The following is a 23,090-nucleotide window of genomic DNA, read 5'->3' on the forward strand; positions in this document are numbered from 1 at the left end:
TCAACATAATGTTAATATTGTCAATCATTTACTACAGTATTATTTTTGTTTTGGGAACAGTAGGAAACGGATTAGTAATCTGGATCGCTGGATTCAAGATGAAGACAGTCAGTGCTGTGTGGTTTCTTAACCTGGCTGTAGCTGACTTCATATGTTGTGTCTCTATCCCATTTAAAATATTTGCATCTCACTATATTTGTGATTTAGTCGTCACTGTTCTATGGTTTATGACCGTGTGCATTAGTGCCTATATTTTAACCGCCATGAGTATTGACCGCTGTGTCTCCATGATGTGGCCATTTTGGTCCAAAACCTATAGAAAAACCAAATGTGTCTGCAACATTTCAGCAATAGTTTGGGTGGTGAGTATCGTCTTAAACTTCCCTCATATAAATATTACCTATGGTTATTATCATTATCATAAGGAAATGATCATCATCAGATTTGTCACCGTATTTATTGTCCCTTTTTCTGTCATTCTTATGTGTTATTGTGTAATTTGTTTTAAACTTTGAAAAGTTCGAATACCAAGGAGGAAACAACGACCCTATAAGATTATCACTGCCGTCATACTGTGTTTCCTCATCTGTACATTTCCGTTCCACGTTTTTCCACTAGTTGTGAAAGGACCTTATTTTGTATCTGACATAATATTTTATATTTCTGTAGGGTTGATTTACTTTAACAGTTGCTTGAATCCCATCCTCTATGTCTTGATAGGCCAAAATGTTAAAGAGATTTTAAAGCATTAAATATCGTCCAGACTGGAAAGAGCTTTAAATGAATGAATTAACCATGCTTGTAGAGAAAATGACACTGGTTTTAATTAAAGATCCAACATAATGTTGTTTAGGTTTTGATTTACAGTATATATGTGCTGATTAGCTTTAGAAATGTACAGTAAGTTGCTACATGATATTAACATAAAATAAAATCTTTAAAATATTTGTAAAATATTTATGCACAGAATACACATAAACTTCCTCTTGCTTCTGAAAGAGGAGATACAAGAATTTGACCTACTTTGAAGTACAGTATAAGTAGTGTAATACATAGGGCAAGGTTCAATTCTCTGTTTGGATGGCACCCAAACAGAGCTATTCAACTATAGCTCCGTTCAGGCACGATGGCCGCAGGAGCCTGCATTTCAGCTCGCACCTCCTAGGGGTGGCAAGCTAAATGTGCAAAAAGTGACCATTTGAGCACCCAAACTGGACTTTTCATGATCATGCCCAGCACTTTGGTCGAGTTTAGTCACTTAGCGTAGCTAAACCCAACGTCTATAGGTGAGATTAGCGCGATGATGGGACTCAATTGAATATTGCCCCTGCAATCTCCTGTTACTCTAGACAGGAGATCGGGCATGATAGTCAATTCAATTCCACCCATAATCCAAATTCAAATTAGCACAACAGTCATGCCAATTTATATAATTTGGCCTGTATGTTGCATTGTGTAATACATACCTCCCCAAATGGAATCATTATTAAAAGCAACCTCTTATAATATGTTCTGCTGAACTGAGGGTATACAAGCAATTTAATACTTGTTTATTACATGTGAAAATCTATATTAATTAATATTTTCTATAAATGAGAAAGGCAAATGTATGACAAGTTGGTGGGCACCTATTAGACTATAAATACTTTAGTCAGTATGAGCCACTAGCTATAAAAAGAGGAAGAGAGAGACAATAAATGGCTTAGACCAAAGTTGAAGAGTCAAAGTGTTGAAGTCAGGAGCACTGTTGGGACTTGGTTGAGGAGTAGCTAGTGATTTTAGCAGAGGGACCAACTCAGCTTTCCTACCTGAGTGGGAAGTGTGTTACAATGTTACTTGTGGAAAAAACATCGGCAGGACCAGCAGTGCTGTCAAGGCTATGGAGTTTGCAGTGAGGAAACTGAAGCATACATCACCCAGAGAGGTTGTTTCCAAGTGTGGCAGAGCAGCATAGATGGAAGCAGCTGTGGAATAGGCAAGCATAGTCCCTAATCACTAACCAGTGGATTAGGACAGGCGGAAGTGAGTTCAGATCAGCATTGTGAACAGCAGGAGTCCTGAAATAGCAAACATACACCTAAACCAGAACCAACCCCCTGCATGCCTTCCCTAAGGTCAGTATAGCACCAACAGCACAGGTAGAAGATGTTAGAGCAGTCAACCTTAAATTTTAGGACAGAAGATGATAGCTCCTTATACTTAAGGATAGACTGAGTATTTTAGTGTTGACTTTCATCACAATAGAGAAATATTCATAGCAACAGATTGCTACCTGTTGGCTTTATTTCCAGACTTTGCAACTGTATAGCTCTTAATTACATTGGAACTGTCATCCATGAAAACTGTAACACTTATTCAATTGAGTTATCCCTCGCTGCTGGAAAGAGATTTAACATCTATATTAAATTGCAGTAGCAATTCCCCTAATCCAATTAAATATAAAACTAACCACAATTGGAACCATCTGCAAGACCTGCTAGTAGGAAATGAGTTATGTGCACCACCAAGATTAACCCACATTTGTACAGTACATTGAGATACATATTAAGGGGACATTTGTATAATAAAGACATTAAGATATACAGAATTGTTCTTGTTGAAGTCTAAGTATATTAGTTTAAAACTTTGTGTCATTTATTACTGTAATAGTATCTTAAATTCTGTTCAAAGCAAACTAATTCTGGCCATAGAGTTATTGGAAAGTTTAATAATAGAATATAAATCATTTAGTTTTGTAAGACAGTTAATTTGAGTTCTGTATTTGAAACATACCAAATGATATATTGCCTAATTACCAGTTTCACATGCAAGGAGACAAAAATGATGATAATTTTTTGAATTGAAGTGTTCCTAAAAAATAAAAATAACATTTGTGTATTTAAATTTTTGTGTTTCATTTGTCTGAGTTATTCTAAACATATTACTTTTCCAAGCTGTAAAAGTCTTCTTAAGAGCCTAACCAAAGTTGAAATATATTGGATTTAGTTAGTTGGAACACAAAAGCAGACAACAGGGATAGCCTAAAAGAAAATATACTTCATTGTGTAGATAAATAAATAAAGAGAAATTATCCAATTGTATAATTTCTCAAACTTTTCAGGCATCGGCAATTGGAATTTCCATCACCACTTAGATAACTCCAGCTTTTTCCTGTGGAGTTGCCCTGTCCCTTAATGCACCCAGCCAATCCAATCGTATTGAATTGATCACCACCATTACTTTGTGGCACCTAAAGTACGTAGTTCCTAGATGAATCTGTTGGAATCCCAGTTGTTTCTCTTCATCTCCTTTTTCATCCCCTTCTTTATGATGAGCCTTCTCCAATTCCATTAATCGGGTCATGAACATCTCCCAGATCTTTTATCCATCATAGGCTACTGTATACCATGCATTCGGCAGAACCCCTGCATGTGTTGCTTCTGTAGAATATCTCTTTTTCTACCATCTCTCCCAATTCTGGTTCACTCCTTATCCTTCAGTTAGAATTCCCACAGGTTCCTTTAAGGAGACTGGTATTGGCCAACTATTGCCTCTCATCAGTACAGAGCTTGGCCATATTGCATTTGCACCCCTATGCTCCACCCACTCATTGGGTCTTTGTGATCCCACTGTTATGTCACCAAATGTGAGGACACTGAGTATTGGAACCCTAGTTCGCCAAGTGTGCCTAGATCCTTAGGCTTGGCAATCACACAGGTAAGGAAAAGAAACATTTCTAGCAACAACTTCATCTCACAAAAAGTGCATACAAGTGCAATACTATAGTCTAAAAAACCAGTACACATTGTAAAAAAATTAATTAAAATGATTGACAGCCCCCTTAACATCCCGTGCAAAGTTCCCAATCCTCAGAGGCAATTACTGCAGATCTGCCCAGTCTCACCAAGGGGTGTTTTTCCAATGGCACTGTTTACTGCTGCTTTAGGCCTTCCTACTTGCTAACTCCTTTTGGAATTCAATGGGTTTCAATCCAGAGGAACAGCAGCTCTATCCAGTCCATGGCTTTTCAAGTCCTCGCCAGCTGATTTAATCAGAACTGGGAGAGATCAGTCTCTCACTTCCATTCCAGCCAGTACATAGAATGACTCACCCTAAATTAATCCGTCCCCTCTCTACACTCCCTCCTCCCCCCTGCTGCCTGGGGTATATGGAGCCTGTCCATTGGTTGGGATTAATATAACTGATTTTGTCAGATTGGCAGGTCAGCCTTTTACACTGTGGCCGTGGAATGCTTATGTTCACTTCCAGGGGGAGATCTTCCTCCCGTTCTGGTATCTGCTGGGAATCGGCCTGACCGCCGGGCACCATTTAATAATCTGCAGTGCCTCTGGCTAAATTCCGCTAAATCAAACAAAAAGATCACTCCATGGATAAAAAAAATATGAGAGTTGCATGAACTAGGAAACAGAGTTAGTCTGGTAGCCTCAATGAGTTGAACACCCCAATTTTATCAATCTTTTCTCATGGAAACACTAACTTTGCTCTGCTATTATCATTCCTTCCTGGAATAGTGACGTATCTATAATGGGTGCAGTGTGTGCAGTGCACAGGGGCCCCTGGGTTCAGAGGGGGCCCCACAACACACACACTGCATACATTTCTCTTATACTTACCTTTCCGGCGTCCATTGGTGACCGTGTGTTGGCCCCCTCCTCTCCTGTAGCAGGCCGCTGCTAGCGCGCTGAGCACTGTAGACTCTGGCACAGTGCCAAACGCTACAGTGCATTTGCAGGACTCTGAAAAAATGGCACGATGGCCATTTTTTCAGAGTCCTGCGCATACTCTGTAGACTATGGCACTGCCCCAGAGTCTCAGTGCTCAGAGCGGTAACAGCGGCGCTGCCGGCTATGGGAGAGGAGGGGGCCCACACACGGAGCCTGCACATGGGTCCTCTCCTCTCTAGATACGCCTCTGTTCCTGAAGTATTGGAAAACAAAGTACACATAGAAATTCACTACTCTTCTGATTTGCAATTAGAAGGTGCAACATATGTCCTATTAAAAGTTGGAGTTGACATAAATATCTACTTTTCTTTTTTTTGCACAGCAAGTAATGCTCAGAAAATTGCACCATTTGCCACCTTGAATGAACTGCTTTCAGGATGCCAGTGGTCAGAAAACCGATCGTGGCCTCCATGGTGAGAATCCTAACAGGGGCAAAGTAAGCATACTTGCCATTCTCCAACCCCTGACTCTCCCTTCCCGCAGCCTGCACCTAATCCCCCCCCCCCCAGGCTAACCCTCCCCGGTGGTGTCTAAACCTAACCCCTCCTTTCTGCAGCCTGAACCTTACCCTCCTTAACAATTGCAGCCTAACCCTAACCCTATTCAGTGGCCCAGCACTTGTCCGGGAGCCTGATGGTTGGGATACTGGCACCGGTATTGTAATCCTAGTTGGGATCCTGAAGACGGCATTCCAAACAGTGTTGGGATTCTGGCATCAGTATTTTGACTGCTGGGATCCCGACTACAAAGATCCTGACCAGATCTCATTCATACACGGCAATGCAAATCTAGGCTCACTGCTGCAACTACCTTTACTCAGATGCTCTCATCCTCCAATATTCTTCTATGCAAATTATTTTATCTTAATGCACTTCAAAGCAGGGACGTAAAGTGTGTGTGAAGGGGGCACCACACAGAGCGCTGCGGGCTAGCGGGCACTGGTGGTGACACTTTTCAATTATCTGTTTTTATTGCTTTCACTTGCAGCTATTAAAAGCTTTTTGAAGCCCAGCATCTCCTGACCGCCGCTGTCTCCTACCTTGCCCCTTCTGTCGCTAATACCTATACAACATTCATGAACTCAACTTGAGATTTCTTTGATATTCAGTCACACTGTATTTTATTACATTTCAAGATGCTGACATACCTGGGATTCGAACCCATTGCCTGTGGCACTGCAGTCAGACAATCTATTCATTCATCTATCTGCCCTTGCATAGAAAGCTAGAGAATTCTAAGCTTAGGTGAAAAAATGATCAGCATTGCGGCTGAGCAGATCTATGTAGTGTGTGGCCGCAAGAGATTGGATGTGTGGCTGCACACTACATAGATCTGCTCAATTGCAATGCTGATTTTTTTTTCTTACAAAGTACCAGAAGCTTCATATATTTCTCATAGTTTTTATGCAGGATCATATAGCTCAGTGAGTAGGGTGTTAGATTACAATTCAAACGGTTATAGGTTTGAATCCTGGGTATGGCAGTATAATGAAATTGATTATTTAATAAAGGGTATTGTAACTGAATAACAACAAGCATATATATATATATTTATATACTGTATATATAATACTGGCTGAATACCCGTGCTTCGCTACAGAATGTCAGGTATAATCACAAAGAGATGAATAGCACTGGTATTTAAGTAAATTTAATCTGTAGTCTCTGTGTTTTATTTTCTGGCCAACGGGATATACCTAAAGTTAACTGGTTAGTTTATCACAGAAGATCAGCAATTAGGTTTACAACAGGACATACTCCACCCCCTGCTGCCACTCTTTGTCAGGCCGCACCTCTGAGAGGGCCTTTCCCGGATTGATGCTGTCAAAATTCTGGTGCTGAGGAGAATAATCCGCCTCCTTCTCTGCCCCGTCTCACCTCTGATGCTGCCCTGCTCAGTGCTGTAACTGCTGGTGCTGAGGAAAATTATCTGCCTCCTCCTCTGCCCTGTCCCGCCTCTGATGCTGCCCTGCTCAGTGCTGTAACTGCTGGTGCTGAGGAGAATAATCCGCCTCCTTCTCTGCCCCGTCCTGCCTCTGATGCTGCCATGCTCAGTGCTGTACATGCAGGTGCTGAGGAGAATAATCCTCCTCCTTCTCTGCCCCGTCCTGCCTCTGATGCTGCCCTGCTCAGTGCTGTAACTGCTGGTGCTGAGGAGAATAATCCTCCTTCTCTGCCCCGTCCAGCCTCTGATGCTGTCCTGCTCAGTGCTGTAACTGCTGGTGCTGAGGAGAATAATCCGCCTCCTTCTCTGCCCCGTCCCGCCTCTGATGCTGCCCTGCTCAGTGCTGTAACTGCTGGTGCTGAGGAGAATAATCCTCCTTCTCTGCCCCGTCCCGCCTCTGATGCTGCCCTGCTCAGTGCTGTAACTGCTGGCGTTGAGGAGAATAATCCGCCTCCTTCTCTGCCCCGTCCCACCTCTGATGCTGCCGTGCTCAGTGCTGTAACTGCTGGTGCTGAGGAGAATAATCCGCCTCCTTCTCTGCCCCGTCCTGCCTCTGATGCTGCCCTGCTCAGTGCTGTAACTGCTGGCGTTGAGGAGAATAATCCGCCTCCTTCTCTGCCCCGTCCCACCTCTGATGCTGCCGTGCTCAGTGCTGTAACTGCTGGTGCTGAGGAGAATAATCCGCCTCCTTCTCTGATGCTGCCCTGCTCAGTGCTGTAACTGCTGGTGCTGAGGAGAATAATCATCCTCCTTCTCTGCCCCATCCCACCTCTGATGCTGCCCTGCTCAGTGCTGTAACTGCTGGTGCTGAGGAGAATAATCCTCCTTCTCTGCCCCGTCCAGCCTTTGATGCTGTCCTGCTCAGTGCTGTAACTGCTGGTGCTGAGGAGAATAATCCGCCTCCTTCTCTGCCCCGTCCCGCCTCTGATGCTGCCCTGCTCAGTGCTGTAACTGCTGGTGCTGAGGAGAATAATCATCCTCCTTCTCTGCCCCGTCCCGCCTCTGATGCTGCCCTGCTCAGTGCTGTAACTGCTGGCGTTGAGGAGAATAATCCGCCTCCTTCTCTGCCCCGTCCCACCTCTGATGCTGCCGTGCTCAGTGCTGTAACTGCTGGTGCTGAGGAGAATAATCCGCCTCCTTCTCTGATGCTGCCCTGCTCAGTGCTGTAACTGCTGGCGTTGAGGAGAATAATCATCCTCCTTCTCTGCCCCATCCCACCTCTGATGCTGCCCTGCTCAGTGCTGTAACTGCTGGTGCTGAGGAGAATAATCATCCTCCTTCTCTGCCCCATCCCACCTCTGATGCTGCCCTGCTCAGTGCTGTACATGCTGGTGCTGAGGAGAATAAACCGCCTCCTTCTCTGCCCCGTCCCGCCTCTGACGCTGCCCTGCTCAGTGCTGTAACTGCTGGTGCTGAGCAGTGGCGGATTTAGCGGGGGGCGATCAGGGCGAACGCCCCCCCTACATATACCGGCAGCGGGATGGAGGCCGGGTCCCGCTGCGGTATTGGGAACGGGTTGGAGAGCGGTGCAGCGCGGCGGGGACGAGGAGAGAGAGGAGCGTCCTGACGCGCGTACAGTGACCTCTGTTTTGAGCACGCCCCCTCCTTCCTGTACGCGCGTCAGGAAGCTCTCTCTCTGTCTTCGTCCTCCGCCTCGCTGCACCGCTCGGCACCCGTTCCCAATATCGCGGCGGGACCCGGCCTCCATCAATGATTAGGTGTGTGTGTGTGTGTTGTGTGTGTGTGTCCCATTTCTCCCCCCTCCTCTCTTCTCCCGGCATTATGTCCCTGCATTCTGTTGCCTCATTCAGCGTGCTATAATATGCACTTCGGCTCATACAGTGTGCTATAAAGTGAATTTTGGCTCATACAGTGTGCTATAACATTGGCTCATACAGTGTGCTATAACGTTGGCTCAAACAGTGTGCTATAAAGTGAATTTTGGCTCATACAGTGTGCTATAAAGTGAATTTTGGCTCATACAGTGTGCTATAATGTGCACTTCGGCTCATACAGTGTGCTATAACATTGGCTCATACAGTGTGCTATAACATTGGCTCATACAGTGTGCTATAACGTTGGCTCATACAGTGTGCTATAACGTTGGCTCATACAGTGTGCTATAAAGTGAATTTTGGCTCATACAGTGTGCTATAAAGTGAATTTTGGCTCATACAGTGTGCTATAAAGTGAATTTTGGCTCATACAGTGTGCTATAACGTTGGCTCATACAGTGTGCTATAATGTGAATTTCAGCTCATACAGTGTGCTTCAATGTTGAATTTCTTTGTAAGAATATCCTTATGTCTATCCCATGCATGTTTAAATTGCCCTACTGTCTTATCCTCTATTACCCCTGATGGAAGGAATGGCGATTTGCCAGTCTGTATCACCAGTGCGCAGGGTTCTCTCCACTAGCTTGCAACATTTTATTAGTAATAGCAACAATAGGAAATTTTAGAAGCGAACGGGAAGGGCATTACTAAGTGGGAGGGGCTATTATTAGGGGGAGGAGTCATAATTCTTAAACCGGCCCCCCCCCCTAAAAGTTAAGTCTAGATCCGCCACTGGTGCTGAGGAGAATAATCCGCCTCCTTCTCTGCCCCGTCCCACCTCTGATGCTGCCCTGCTCAGTGCTGTACATGCTGGTGCTGAGGAGAATAATCCGCCTCCTTCTCTGCCCCGTCCCTCCTCTGATGCTGCCCTGCTCAGTGCTGTAACTGCTGGTGCTGAGGAGAATAATCTCCATCCTTTTCTGCCCCATCCCGCCTCTGATGCTGCCCTGCTCAGTGCTGTAACCGCTGGTGCTGAGGAGAATAATCATCCTCCTTCTCTGCCCTGTCCCGCCTCTGATGCTGCCCTGCTCAGTGCTGTAACTGCTGGTGCTGAGGAGAATAATCCGCCTCCTTCTCTGCCCCATCCCGCCTCTGATGCTGCCCTGCTCAGTGCTGTAACTGCTGGTGCTGAGGAGAATAATCCGCCTCCTTCTCTGCCCCGTCCCACCTCTGATGCTGCCCTGCTCAGTGCTGTAACTGCTGGTGCTGAGGAGAATAATCCGCCTCCTTCTCTGCCCCGTCCCACCTCTGATGCTGCCCTGTTCAGTGCTGTAACTGCTGGTGCTGAGGAGAATAATCATCCTCCTTCTCTGCCCTGTCCCGTCTCTGATGCTGCCCTGCTCAGTGCTGTACATGCTGGTGCTAAAGAGAATAATCCACCTCCTTCTCTGCCCCATCCCACCTCTGATGCTGCCCTGCTCAGTGCTGTAACTGCTGGTGCTGAGGAGAATAATCATCCTCCTTCTCTGCCCCATCCCACCTCTGATGCTGCCCTGCTCAGTGCTGTACATGCTGGTGCTGAGGAGAATAATCCGTCTCCTTCTCTGCCCCATCCCGCATCTGATGCTGCCCTGCTCAGTGCTGTAAATGCTGGTGCTGAGGAGAATAATCCTCCTCCTTTTCTGCCCTGTCGCTCCTCTGATGCTGCCCTGCTCAGTGCTGTACATGCTGGTGCTGAAGAGAATAATCCGCCTCCTTCTCTGCCCATCCCGCCTCTGCTGCTGCCCTGCTCAGTGCTGTAAATGCTGGTGCTGAGGAGAATAATCTGCCTCCTTCTCTGCTCCATCCCGCCTCTGATACTGCCCTGCTCAGTGCTGTACATGCTGGTGCTGAGGAGAATAATCCACCTCCTTCTCTGCCCTGTCTCTCCTCTGATGCTGCCCTGCTCAGTGCTGTAAATGCTGGGACGACAGTTTAAGCTCCACCTGCTGTAGGTTAAATATGTAAGGTTTGCAGGGATAGGCTGACTCTATTCCAAAGGGCTCTAGGTCTCCTTGCTTACCTTCTTACGCTCCTTAGGGCTCCTCTGTTGAGGGAAAAAGGTAAATATTTTTGCACAACTCTTGAGGTCACTGGGAGAGCTGTTGGAACATGTTACACAGCAGGTAAGTAGTTGCTGACTATCAAGCTTTCCTTTAATGCATTTAAGAGTCAAAATATCTATCTCTCCTTTCCTCCAATTGTCTCTGAGAGGTTTGACAATGATTAGTTTAAGTGACAGGATAACCTCTGATTATTGAGACACTTTCCTCTCCTGACTGTAAATAGTTGGTTAAGTACCTATATCTGAAATCTATATATACCAAATACCAAAAATCTCCTGAACCATAAGGCTAGACTTCCTTGCAGGTGGCTGTTGCAGATAAGTCCATTATTCAAATAGGGAAGCCATACCCAGTAATGTTTGACAGTGTTTAGGGGTGGCAGTTGATGTGGCCCTATTTGAATAATGGACTGCTCTGCAACTGCCACTGGCAAGGAAGTTTAAGAACAGAGCACTGTGTCCTCCCCCCTCTGTGACTTGTTATCGTCTGCAACATGCATTCTTTATATCCCCAGCTGGGTGGACTGTCTTACCTCTCCTCTGTGAGGGGAAATTTCCAATAATCATCTCACCCCATTTAACCCCTTTGTGAATGTAATTTTGAAAAATCCCTTCTTAGTGGGTGCCTACGTTACAAAAGCAAGATAATAGCAAAATGTCAAGTTCCTAGTCCTTATGGATCAGGAGATTTTGTGATGAGTCAGAGGTATTTGCCTGATAGAGATTTTTCTTTTTATACATATATATATATATGGAGAAAAATATATATACAGCGCCACTTGTGGGATAGATTCCAATATTCCGTTAAAATATTTTATAAAAAGAGAAAAACTGTAAAAACATTTAAAAAACACACATAACCTTTTTTAAGGTGTCTGCCACCCCCTAAAGATGCAATGCTGGTGAAGCAATGCTAAAAATTGTGGAAGAAGTGGGAGATAGGGGTACCGGCGACTTGTGTTGTTTGAAAATGTATATTAAAAGATCCTAAAATTTATCAGCCAAAAAATATATATATAAAAATATTCAAATTTATTAAGATATAAAACTTAATAGATAAAAGTACAAATTTTCAAAAAAAGTATAAAAATATATATGAATAAATATAAGGTAGGAGATAAGACTTAGCTTAAAAATAGGCAGGGGGTCAGTGCAGGGAGCCCAACGCGTTTCGTCACATATGACTTCTTCAAAGGGTAGGGACAGAATGATTCCTTAAGCCTATTTATACCCTTACATACTGGGTATGGAGTAGTGACATCACAGATGGTCATGTGATTTAATCTCAAAGTCTCACCAAAATACACACATAATGGTACTTATTAATCATCACAGCAGGCTATGGGTGTTATTTGGGGCACATCTACAGTTAAAACGAATGGTTTATATGTTTAAAAAGTATATATATAGGGTTTTTCATGAATTAATGTATTAAATAGCGGCACTTCCGCCACACTTCCGGTGACGGAGGCCGCGGGTCACATGACTTAGGGCACTTCCGCCCCACTTCCTGTATGCTTCTGCGCATGCGCCGCACTTCCTGTGTGCTTCTGCGCATGCGCCGGCGGCGGGACCCGGTCCGTGTGTTTGCGCATGCGCCGGCGGCGGGACTCGTTCTCCATGTCTGCGCATGCGCCGGCGGCGGGACCTGGTTTCGATGTCAATTCAGTTTTGTCTCCTCTGTGTTTAGTCTGTGTTTCTCTCCTCCATGGCGGCCATTTTCGTGTATATCAAGTCCATAGAGTTCAAGGCAATTGCGGTGGCCATTTTGATGTGGTTTCAGGAGACCCATATTGATTTCATTATGAGGTATCCATAGTAACGTTTCCATATGGAAAAAAAGAGATAAAAGATTTGGTAATGATCCTTATCTTGGTGTTTCTATTACCATCATAAAGCAACATTTGTCATTATTAAAATATTGAATTATTAGTATTAAAAAACCCATAAGCTACTATTGTATATGCTTGTAATTATAATACAGTAGTATTAATAGTACAGTAATATTTTTAAAATAATATTTTTAAAGTTTAAATGGGCTATCTCAGGTATAACTAGGGTTCGGGGGGGGGGGGTTGGACCACGTGAATATATTATATATTAATTAGATATATAAAATGCTAATTAGGATCATAAAACATTTTCGTTTGTTTCAAAGGACCCTTTAAATCATAGGGGTGCCGAGTGTTAGTAGATCGCCCACCAGGTGGCTTGATGTCCTATCGTCACTCACTACAGTACCTGATCTTCCCAGGTAGTCCCCTCCCCTGGTACTGGTCAGGCCCAATACACTGCTTAGCTTCCAAAATCGGACGGGGTAAGGTCGAAAGCCACACGGTCTCCAGACATTTCACAACACACCATAATTCAAATCCTGAGGACCTTACGTTCAAGGCGATTGAACATGTGGACCTGGGTGAGAGAGGTGGTGATCTTGCAAACAAGCTCTCAAGACGCGAAATGTATTGGATTTTCCAGCTGGGAACACTGCAACCAACAGGCTTTAACGAAGGTTACGAGATTGCACCTTTCCTGTGAGGTGCAGTATCCTCATTTTTTATATAGTCCTGCATTCTTTTATATAGTCCTGCATTTTCACATTTTTAGTTCTCCCATTTATTTTAATAAACTAATCAAGCTAACCTGATCCCGAGTGTTATTGAGCGATCGGATCACCGGTGTAACGACGTCTCACACGTATGTACAGTCATACCACACTGGTACGCCCAACCCCGTCCGATTTTGGAAGCTAAGCAGTGTATTGGGCCTGACCAGTACCAGGGGAGGGGACTACCTGGGAAGATCAGGTACTGTAGTGAGTGACGATAGGACATCAAGCCACCTGGTGGGCGATCTACTAACACTCGGCACCCCTACGATTTAAAGGGTCCTTTGAAACAAACGAAAATGTTTTATGATCCTAATTAGCATTTTATATATCTAATTAATATATAATATATTCACGTGGTCCAACCCCCCCCCCCGAACCCTAGTTATACCTGAGATAGCCCATTTAAACTTTAAAAATATTATTTTAAAAATATTACTGTACTATTAATACTACTGTATTATAATTACAAGCATATACAATAGTAGCTTATGGGTTTTTTAATACTAATAATTCAATATTTTAATAATGACAAATGTTGCTTTATGATGGTAATAGAAACACCAAGATAAGGATCATTACCAAATCTTTTATCTCTTTTTTTCCATATGGAAACGTTACTATGGATACCTCATAATGAAATCAATATGGGTCTCCTGAAACCACATCAAAATGGCCACCGCAATTGCCTTGAACTCTATGGACTTGATATACACGAAAATGGCCGCCATGGAGGAGAGAAACACAGACTAAACACAGAGGAGACAAAACTGAATTGACATCGAAACCAGGTCCCGCCGCCGGCGCATGCGCAGACATGGAGAACGAGTCCCGCCGCCGGCGCATGCGCAAACACACGGACCGGGTCCCGCCGCCGGCGCATGCGCAGAAGCACACAGGAAGTGCGGCGCATGCGCAGAAGCATACAGGAAGTGGGGCGGAAGTGCCCTAAGTCATGTGACCCGCGGCCTCCGTCACCGGAAGTGTGGCGGAAGTGCCGCTATTTAATACATTAATTCATGAAAAACCCTATATATATACTTTTTAAACATATAAACCATTCGTTTTAACTGTAGATGTGCCCCAAATAACACCCATAGCCTGCTGTGATGATTAATAAGTACCATTATGTGTGTATTTTGGTGAGACTTTGAGATTAAATCACATGACCATCTGTGATGTCACTACTCCATACCCAGTATGTAAGGGTATAAATAGGCTTAAGGAATCATTCTGTCCCTACCCTTTGAAGAAGTCATATGTGACGAAACGCGTTGGGCTCCCTGCACTGACCCCCTGCCTATTTTTAAGCTAAGTCTTATCTCCTACCTTATATTTATTCATATATATTTTTATACTTTTTTTGAAAATTTGTACTTTTATCTATTAAGTTTTATATCTTAATAAATTTGAATATTTTTATATATATATTTTTTGGCTGATAAATTTTAGGATCTTTTAATATACATTTTCAAACAACACAAGTCGCCGGTACCCCTATCTCCCACTTCTTCCACAATTTTTAGCATTGCTTCACCAGCATTGCATCTTTAGGGGGTGGCAGACACCTTAAAAAAGGTTATGTGTGTTTTTTAAATGTTTTTACAGTTTTTCTCTTTTTATAAAATATTTTAACGGAATATTGGAATCTATCCCACAAGTGGCGCTGTATATATATTTTTCTCCAACGTTAACTGCTTCCTGGTGTGTTTATACTAGCAGCCTGGTGTGATAACTATCCATTACAAACTAGAATGTTTGGAACTAATGACCGCACAACTAAGAGAAATGATTTATGCCAAAAAATATTTAATGAAAATATACCAACAGAGGCCCCAACACCATCACAGGACCTAGATGATATGTTCTGGGGCATAGAGAAACTCCTTATCAAGGAAGTAAAGACCTGGTGGGATATCAAAGGACTAGAACACTATGTTACAGTAAATAGAGTACCCAGAGGTTTGAGACTTCTCAAACAACCAACGTTTGGCACCTCGGACACAGAATTTGTAGAGGAATGGGACTCCATTTTGCATAAGTGTTCAATAGATCTTATGAAACTTCTCATCAGAAAAAAGAAAGATGCCTTGGTAGAACTGGAGGTAGAAATAAAGGCGAAAGACTCCGAAATGAGCAGCTATAAGGAAAAGGAGGACTATATCATTAACGAAAAAGTACTCAAGAAGAAACTAGAACATATTGAAGGGGTGGTCATAAAAGGGAAGGAGAAGAAATTTCTTCGGGACAAGAATGATTACAACCAAGGGCGTATGAAAAACTGGAGCAGATTCAAGGCTCAAGAAAATCACAGCAAAGACGTAGGGAGATACCAATGGAAGATGGTACCAAATAAAGGGAGAAAAAACAGAACCAATAGTGAAGACTCTCCATCAAACCCAAATTTAAGAATGGCTAATAGATTCTCAGCCTTACAAAGAAGAGACTCTACAGGGGATCAGGATTTTTTATCGGTGAGAACGGGCGCACGAACAAAGGACATGGTAAGAGGCATTGTGAGAGAGGACAGCAGGCATGCATCACCCATGAAAAAACGACAGCTAGAAGAAGAGGAAAACGGGGCGGTAGGAGGGAGAGACCTAAAAAGAAGGAATCTACATTGATCAAACCACAAGAAAAAGGTATTTTCAATCTATCACAGCACGTTTTAACAGATCCAGAAATTCAACTCCTGAGCAAGGGACTATCATTTGCACCAACAAGTAGCTTAAACAAATTTGAGACCTTCATCGACTTAAACAAGTTTGTGAGAAAATTGACTCTAAAAAGACATTTTTTGAGGAAAGAGGATGCCATAATAAGCAATTACGAGGCAAAATCAAAATCAGGGTTAAAACCCAAATCGAAGTATTATCCGTTGGAGTCAAAGGGGAGTAACATCAGCCTTTTTTATGATATGGTAAAGAAAGACCTGTGCGATACAGAACTGAAACCACCCAGGGAAAAAAATATGAAGAACTGTGAATATGAAGCCTTGAAGAAGTTACAAAGAAATAAAAATGTAATCATCAAGCAAGCTGACAAAGGGGGGGGATTGGTTGTAATGGACTATGACCTTTATACAAAGGAAGCATTGAGATTATTGGGAGATAGAAATTCATACACACCACTTAAGGAGGATCCTCAGGTAAAATTTGTGGAAGAATTGAGGACCATACTTCTATACGGCTTACGAAATGAAGTGCTAACAAAGGAAGAATACCAATATCTCATGCAATCCAATCCCATAACCCCCATTTTTTACTTTCTGCCAAAAATACATAAATCCCTGACCAACCCGCCCGGTAGACCTATAGTGGCGGGTATTGGCTCTTTGACTTCAAATTTATCCGAATACGTAGACAAGTTTTTAAAGAATTATGTGAAAGATTTGCCATCATATCTTAAAGATACGACATCAGTACTTAATATACTAAAAACAGTGAAATGGAAGGACACATATATCTGGGCGACGGTGGATGTCCAATCTTTGTACACATGCATTGAACACTCAAAAGGAATCGCCGCATGTAGAGACTACCTAGATAAAGATCCATCGTTGACTCCCATTCACCGAAGTTTTATTTGCGAACTTATGCATTTTATCCTCAGCCACAACTATTTTAAGTTTTTAAATCAATTTTACTTACAATGCTGTGGCACAGCTATGGGGACTATTTTTGCCCCAAGTTTTGCAAATCTTTTTATGGGTTGTTGGGAAGAAACACATGTCTACAATTCGGTCGTTTTTAATGAGAAAGTGGTCTTTTATAAACGTTACATCGACGATATTTTAATTATTTGGGACGGCACTTCTGAATCTTTTAATGAATTTTTAGCAGTGTTGGGAAATAACAACATGAACTTGACATTTACCGCAAACACCAACAGTAGGTCAGTGGAGTACTTGGACTTGGTTTTAACAGGGGAATTTGGATGTGTTACCACCAGGAATTTCATTAAAGAGGTCGACACGAACAGCTATTTGCACTTCCGAAGTAACCATCTAGAAAAATGGAAGAGCAATATACCGGCCTCGCAGTTCTCAAGGATTAAGAGAAACTGCACAAGCACAAAAGACTGTGAAGATCAACTGGAGATATATAAGAGAAGATTCCAAGACAAAGAATACCCGGAGCCCATCTTGAATGAAGCAATGAAGAAGACAAGAAGTTTAAACAGAGATGACCTGCTGAGGTACAAACCGAGAGACGAAACGAAGGATGCAGTCGCGTTTATCACCACATTTAATCAACATGAGAGAATAATAAGGAATTCACTAAAGAAGCACTGGAACATCCTTCTGATGGATACAGTATTAAAAGATATCCTACCGCCCGAACCAACACTAGTTTTCAAAAAGTCAAGAAATTTGAAGGACTGCCTGGCACCCAGCATGATAAAGGAGAAACCTAATCAAAGGATCCCAATGCTTAAGTGCCTAGGATCTTATAAATGTGGGAAGTGTATTATTTGCAAATATTTACATAGGAACAGGAAAACTTTCTGTGATATGGAAAATAAAAAGGAATATACTATTAAACATTTCATGAACTGCAATACAACGTCCGTGATCTACCTGTTGGAATGTACCTGTGGGATGAAATACGTGGGCAAGACTAAGAGACCGTTGAAAATAAGGATTCAGGAGCATATCAGAAACATTAAAAATAAGGTCGAAAGCCACACGGTCTCCAGACATTTCACAACACACCATAATTCAAATCCTGAGGACCTTACGTTCAAGGCGATTGAACATGTGGACCTGGGTGAGAGAGGTGGTGATCTTGCAAACAAGCTCTCAAGACGCGAAATGTATTGGATTTTCCAGCTGGGAACACTGCAACCAACAGGCTTTAACGAAGGTTACGAGATTGCACCTTTCCTGTGAGGTGCAGTATCCTCATTTTTTATATAGTCCTGCATTCTTTTATATAGTCCTGCATTTTCACATTTTTAGTTCTCCCATTTATTTTAATAAACTAATCAAGCTAACCTGATCCCGAGTGTTATTGAGCGATCGGATCACCGGTGTAACGACGTCTCACACGTATGTACAGTCATACCACACTGGTACGCCCAACCCCGTCCGATTTTGGAAGCTAAGCAGTGTATTGGGCCTGACCAGTACCAGGGGAGGGGACTACCTGGGAAGATCAGGTACTGTAGTGAGTGACGATAGGACATCAAGCCACCTGGTGGGCGATCTACTAACACTCGGCACCCCTACGATTTAAAGGGTCCTTTGAAACAAACGAAAATGTTTTATGATCCTAATTAGCATTTTATATATCTAATTAATATATAATATATTCACGTGGTCCAACCCCCCCCCCCCCCCGAACCCTAGTTATACCTGAGATAGCCCATTTAAACTTTAAAAATATTATTTTAAAAATATTACTGTACTATTAATACTACTGTATTATAATTACAAGCATATACAATAGTAGCTTATGGGTTTTTTAATACTAATAATTCAATATTTTAATAATGACAAATGTTGCTTTATGATGGTAATAGAAACACCAAGATAAGGATCATTACCAAATCTTTTATCTCTTTTTTTCCATATGGAAACGTTACTATGGATACCTCATAATGAAATCAATATGGGTCTCCTGAAACCACATCAAAATGGCCACCGCAATTGCCTTGAACTCTATGGACTTGATATACACGAAAATGGCCGCCATGGAGGAGAGAAACACAGACTAAACACAGAGGAGACAAAACTGAATTGACATCGAAACCAGGTCCCGCCGCCGGCGCATGCGCAGACATGGAGAACGAGTCCCGCCGCCGGCGCATGCGCAAACACACGGACCGGGTCCCGCCGCCGGCGCATGCGCAGAAGCACACAGGAAGTGCGGCGCATGCGCAGAAGCATACAGGAAGTGGGGCGGAAGTGCCCTAAGTCATGTGACCCGCGGCCTCCGTCACCGGAAGTGTGGCGGAAGTGCCGCTATTTAATACATTAATTCATGAAAAACCCTATATATATACTTTTTAAACATATAAACCATTCGTTTTAACTGTAGATGTGCCCCAAATAACACCCATAGCCTGCTGTGATGATTAATAAGTACCATTATGTGTGTATTTTGGTGAGACTTTGAGATTAAATCACATGACCATCTGTGATGTCACTACTCCATACCCAGTATGTAAGGGTATAAATAGGCTTAAGGAATCATTCTGTCCCTACCCTTTGAAGAAGTCATATGTGACGAAACGCGTTGGGCTCCCTGCACTGACCCCCTGCCTATTTTTAAGCTAAGTCTTATCTCCTACCTTATATTTATTCATATATATTTTTATACTTTTTTTGAAAATTTGTACTTTTATCTATTAAGTTTTATATCTTAATAAATTTGAATATTTTTATATATATTTTTTGGCTGATAAATTTTAGGATCTTTTAATATACATTTTCAAACAACACAAGTCGCCGGTACCCCTATCTCCCACTTCTCCCATATATATATATATATATATATATATATATGCACTGCTCAAAAAAATAAAGGGAACACTAAAATAACACATCCTAGATCTGAATGAATGAAATATTCTTATTAAATACTTTGTTCTTTACATAGTTGAATGTGCTGACAACAAAATCACACAAAAATGTTCAATGGAAATCAGTTTATTAATCCATGGAGGTCTGGATTTGGAGTCACACTCAAAATTAAAGTGGAAAAACACACTACAGGCTAATCCAACTTTGATGTAATGTCCTTAAAACAAGTCAAAATGAGGCTCAGTAGTGTGTGTGGCCTCCACGTGCCTGTATGATCTCCCTACAACCCACACAAGTGGCTCAGGTAGTGCAGCTCATCCAGGATGGCACATCAATGCGAGCTGTGGCAAGAAGGTTTGCTGTGTCTGTCAGCGTAGTGTCCAGAGCATGGAGGCGCTACCAGGAGACAGGCCAGTACATCAAGAGACGTGGAGGAGGCCGTAGGAGGGCAACAACCCAGCAGCAGGACAGCTACCTCAGCCTTTGTGCAAGGAGGAACAGGAGGAGCACTGCCAGAGCCCTGCAAAATGACCTCCAGCAAGCCACAAATGTGCATGTGTGTACTCAAATGATCAGAAACGGACTTCATGAGGGTAGTATGAGGGCCCGACTTCCACAGGTGGGGGTTGTGCTTACAGCCCAACACCGTGCAGGACGTTTGGCATTTGCCAGAGAACACCAAGATTGGCAAATTCGCCACTATCACCCTGTGCTCTTCACAGATGAAAGCAGGTTCTTACTGAGCACATGTGACAGCTTTGACAGAGTCTGGAGACACCAAGGAGAACGTTCTGCTGCCTGCAACATCCTCCAGCATGACCGGTTTGGCAGTGGGTAAGTAATGGTGTAGAGTGGCATTTATTGGGGGGGGGGGGGGCACACAGCCCTTCATGTGCTCGCCAAAGGTAGCCTGACTGCTATTAGGTACCGAGATGAGATCCTCAGACCCCTTGTGAGACCATATGCTGGTGTGGTTGGCAAGACAATGCTAGACCTCATGTGGCTGGAGTGTGTCAGCAGTTCCTGTAAGATGAAGTAATTGATGCTATGGACTGGCCCGCCCGTTCCCCAGACCTGAATCCAATTGAGCACATCTGGGACATCATGTCTCGCTCCATCCACCAACGCCAAATTACACCACAGACTGTCCAGGAGTTGGCAGATGCTTTAGTCCAGGTTTGGGAGGAGATCCCTCAGGAGACCATCCGCCACCTCATCAGGAGCATGCCCAGGCATTGTAGGGAGGTCGTAAAGGCACGTGGACCTCACCGCTGAGCAAAAAGTTCCCACCATTGGTTACAGTGGATCGCATAGGCGCTACATTGTAACACTGCCGTGTGCCGCCTGTCATACAGTACAGGAGCACACAGTCAATCAGGAGGGTGCCAAATGTGGCGCTCCCTGATTGGCTGATGGATCCTTCTTGAACTTAAGTCAGAGGGGGTTCCAGGCATTCGGGGAAAGGGGACCCATGTGAAAACATGGGTCCCCTTTCAGTGCGAGGTCGGGTATCCGTTTTTTTATTTTTACAAGTACGTGGATTACAAAAGGATTTACCGAGGAGCCTTCTACACTGGATTTGGTGAGTATAATTTTTTCAACAGGTACACCATGTATTCTACATGGAGAAGAGGACCGACCTGCGTGGGAACATAAGGTAAGTATGTGTATATGGAGGTGTGAATGGATGTATTAAAGTTATACTGTCAAGGTGTGTGTGTGTTGTCTTTATTGGGGTATTTTTTTAGTAGTAGTTCTACAGGTACCAGTGGCCCAGTTTTTCTGCCGCATGCTGGTACTTGTGGTTCTCCAAGTACCAGCTTGCGGGGGAGGCTTGCTGGGCCTTGCAGTACTGCTACTAAAAACAATATCAATCACTTTGAACAAAGGCTATCAGCCCCCCATCCGCAGCCCTTGGATGGGGGGGACAGCCTCGGGCTTCACCCCTGGCCCTTGGGTGGCTGGGGGGGGACCCCTTGATTGAAGGGGTCCCCACTCCCCCAGGCTACCCCGGCCAGGGGTGACTAGTTGGATATTTAATGCCACGGCCGCAGGTCACTGTATAAAAGTGACCCCCGGGTGTGGCATTATCTGTCCAGCTAGTGGAGCCCGGTGCTGGTTTCAAAAATACGGGGGACCCCTACACTTTTTGTCCCCCGTATTTTTGGAACCAGGACCAGGCGCAGAGCCCGGTGCAGGTTGTTTAAATATGGGGGAACCCCTGTCCATTTTTTCCCCATATTTCTGCAACCAGGACCGCCTCAAAGAGCCCGAGGCTGGTTATGCTTAGGAGGGGGGACCCCACACAATTTTTTTAGGAAAAATTAACACTTTCCCACCCCTTCCCACTGATATACATGCACGGATCTCATGGATCCGTGCATGCCTATCCAATCACGGCTCAAAAAAGCAGGTCTGTTTTTTTTTAGCACTTTTTTTACGATTTGTAATTTTTCACGGCAGTGTTTGGCTATTTTGAGATTTGCACTTTTTAGTAAATGACCGAGTTCTACTAATTTGCTGGCGTATTTGACCGATGGTGTATTCATTCGTATTTTTTTTTTCAGGACTTCCAAAAAAATACGAATGCCCTCATCACTGCCGTGATTTGAGTTTAGTAAATTCCCGAGATGACACTTTGAAGAAAAAACGGCATCTCGGTCAAAATCGGGAGCTTAGTAAATATACCCCACAGTATGTCTTTATACTGTATGAACCGTGCCTGGAATTAAGTTAATGTTAGTCATCTACCTCTCATTGAACATCTAAAGTCAGAGTTCCAATGTCAATCCAATCTGCACATCAGCGATATGTTTAGGAATCTGCAAAATACAGCATTTTAAGAATCACAGACTCAATTATTACAACCCAAAAAGATTGTAATCAAAAAGTCTGGGATTTTTAACATGCTGGAATTCCAACATGGTGGAATTTGCTGATCCCCCAAACCAGGTAATTGGCAAAACAGCAAATTGGCCCAGTACAAGCCTGATGTACGGGCCCCTTGAGTTCGTTATTGCAGAACACAAGTACATTCACTCTCTCCTATTTGACCAGATATAAATCTACAGTGCTAATCTTAAATAACAACAAAAGTTTGTGATAAACTGTAATATCATGTGGGAAACAGTCGTTGCACTATCTTAAAACAAAATTTCCTTTCTGTACTGGCCAATTATAATAAAACTAATCTAAAAACAATTTCGTCCTCATGCTGTAGTAGGAGATGAGAACTATGAATATTAGGAAGCTCAAACGGGGACAGAGAGGTAAGTCACATTTAGAGTAAGTTGTGTAGGGAGATCAAAACACACATGGGACCTAATTCAGATCAGATCACAGAAGCAAATTTGTTAGCTAATGGGCAAAACCGTGGGGGTCATTCCGAATTGATCGCTCGCTGCCAATT

At 43.3% G+C, this 23,090-nt stretch overlaps 2 pseudogenes; both read left to right on the plus strand.

The window, feature by feature from the left end:
* Positions 1-13,246: 13,246 nt before the first annotated feature.
* Positions 13,247-13,366, plus strand: LOC134967218 (5S ribosomal RNA; annotated as a pseudogene).
* A 4,841-nt stretch (positions 13,367-18,207) lies between these two features.
* On the plus strand, positions 18,208-18,327 carry LOC134967219 (5S ribosomal RNA; annotated as a pseudogene).
* Positions 18,328-23,090: the final 4,763 nt, after the last annotated feature.

This window comes from Pseudophryne corroboree, chromosome 10, assembly GCF_028390025.1.
Source record: "Pseudophryne corroboree isolate aPseCor3 chromosome 10, aPseCor3.hap2, whole genome shotgun sequence".
Taxonomy (NCBI): Eukaryota; Metazoa; Chordata; class Amphibia; order Anura; family Myobatrachidae; genus Pseudophryne; species Pseudophryne corroboree.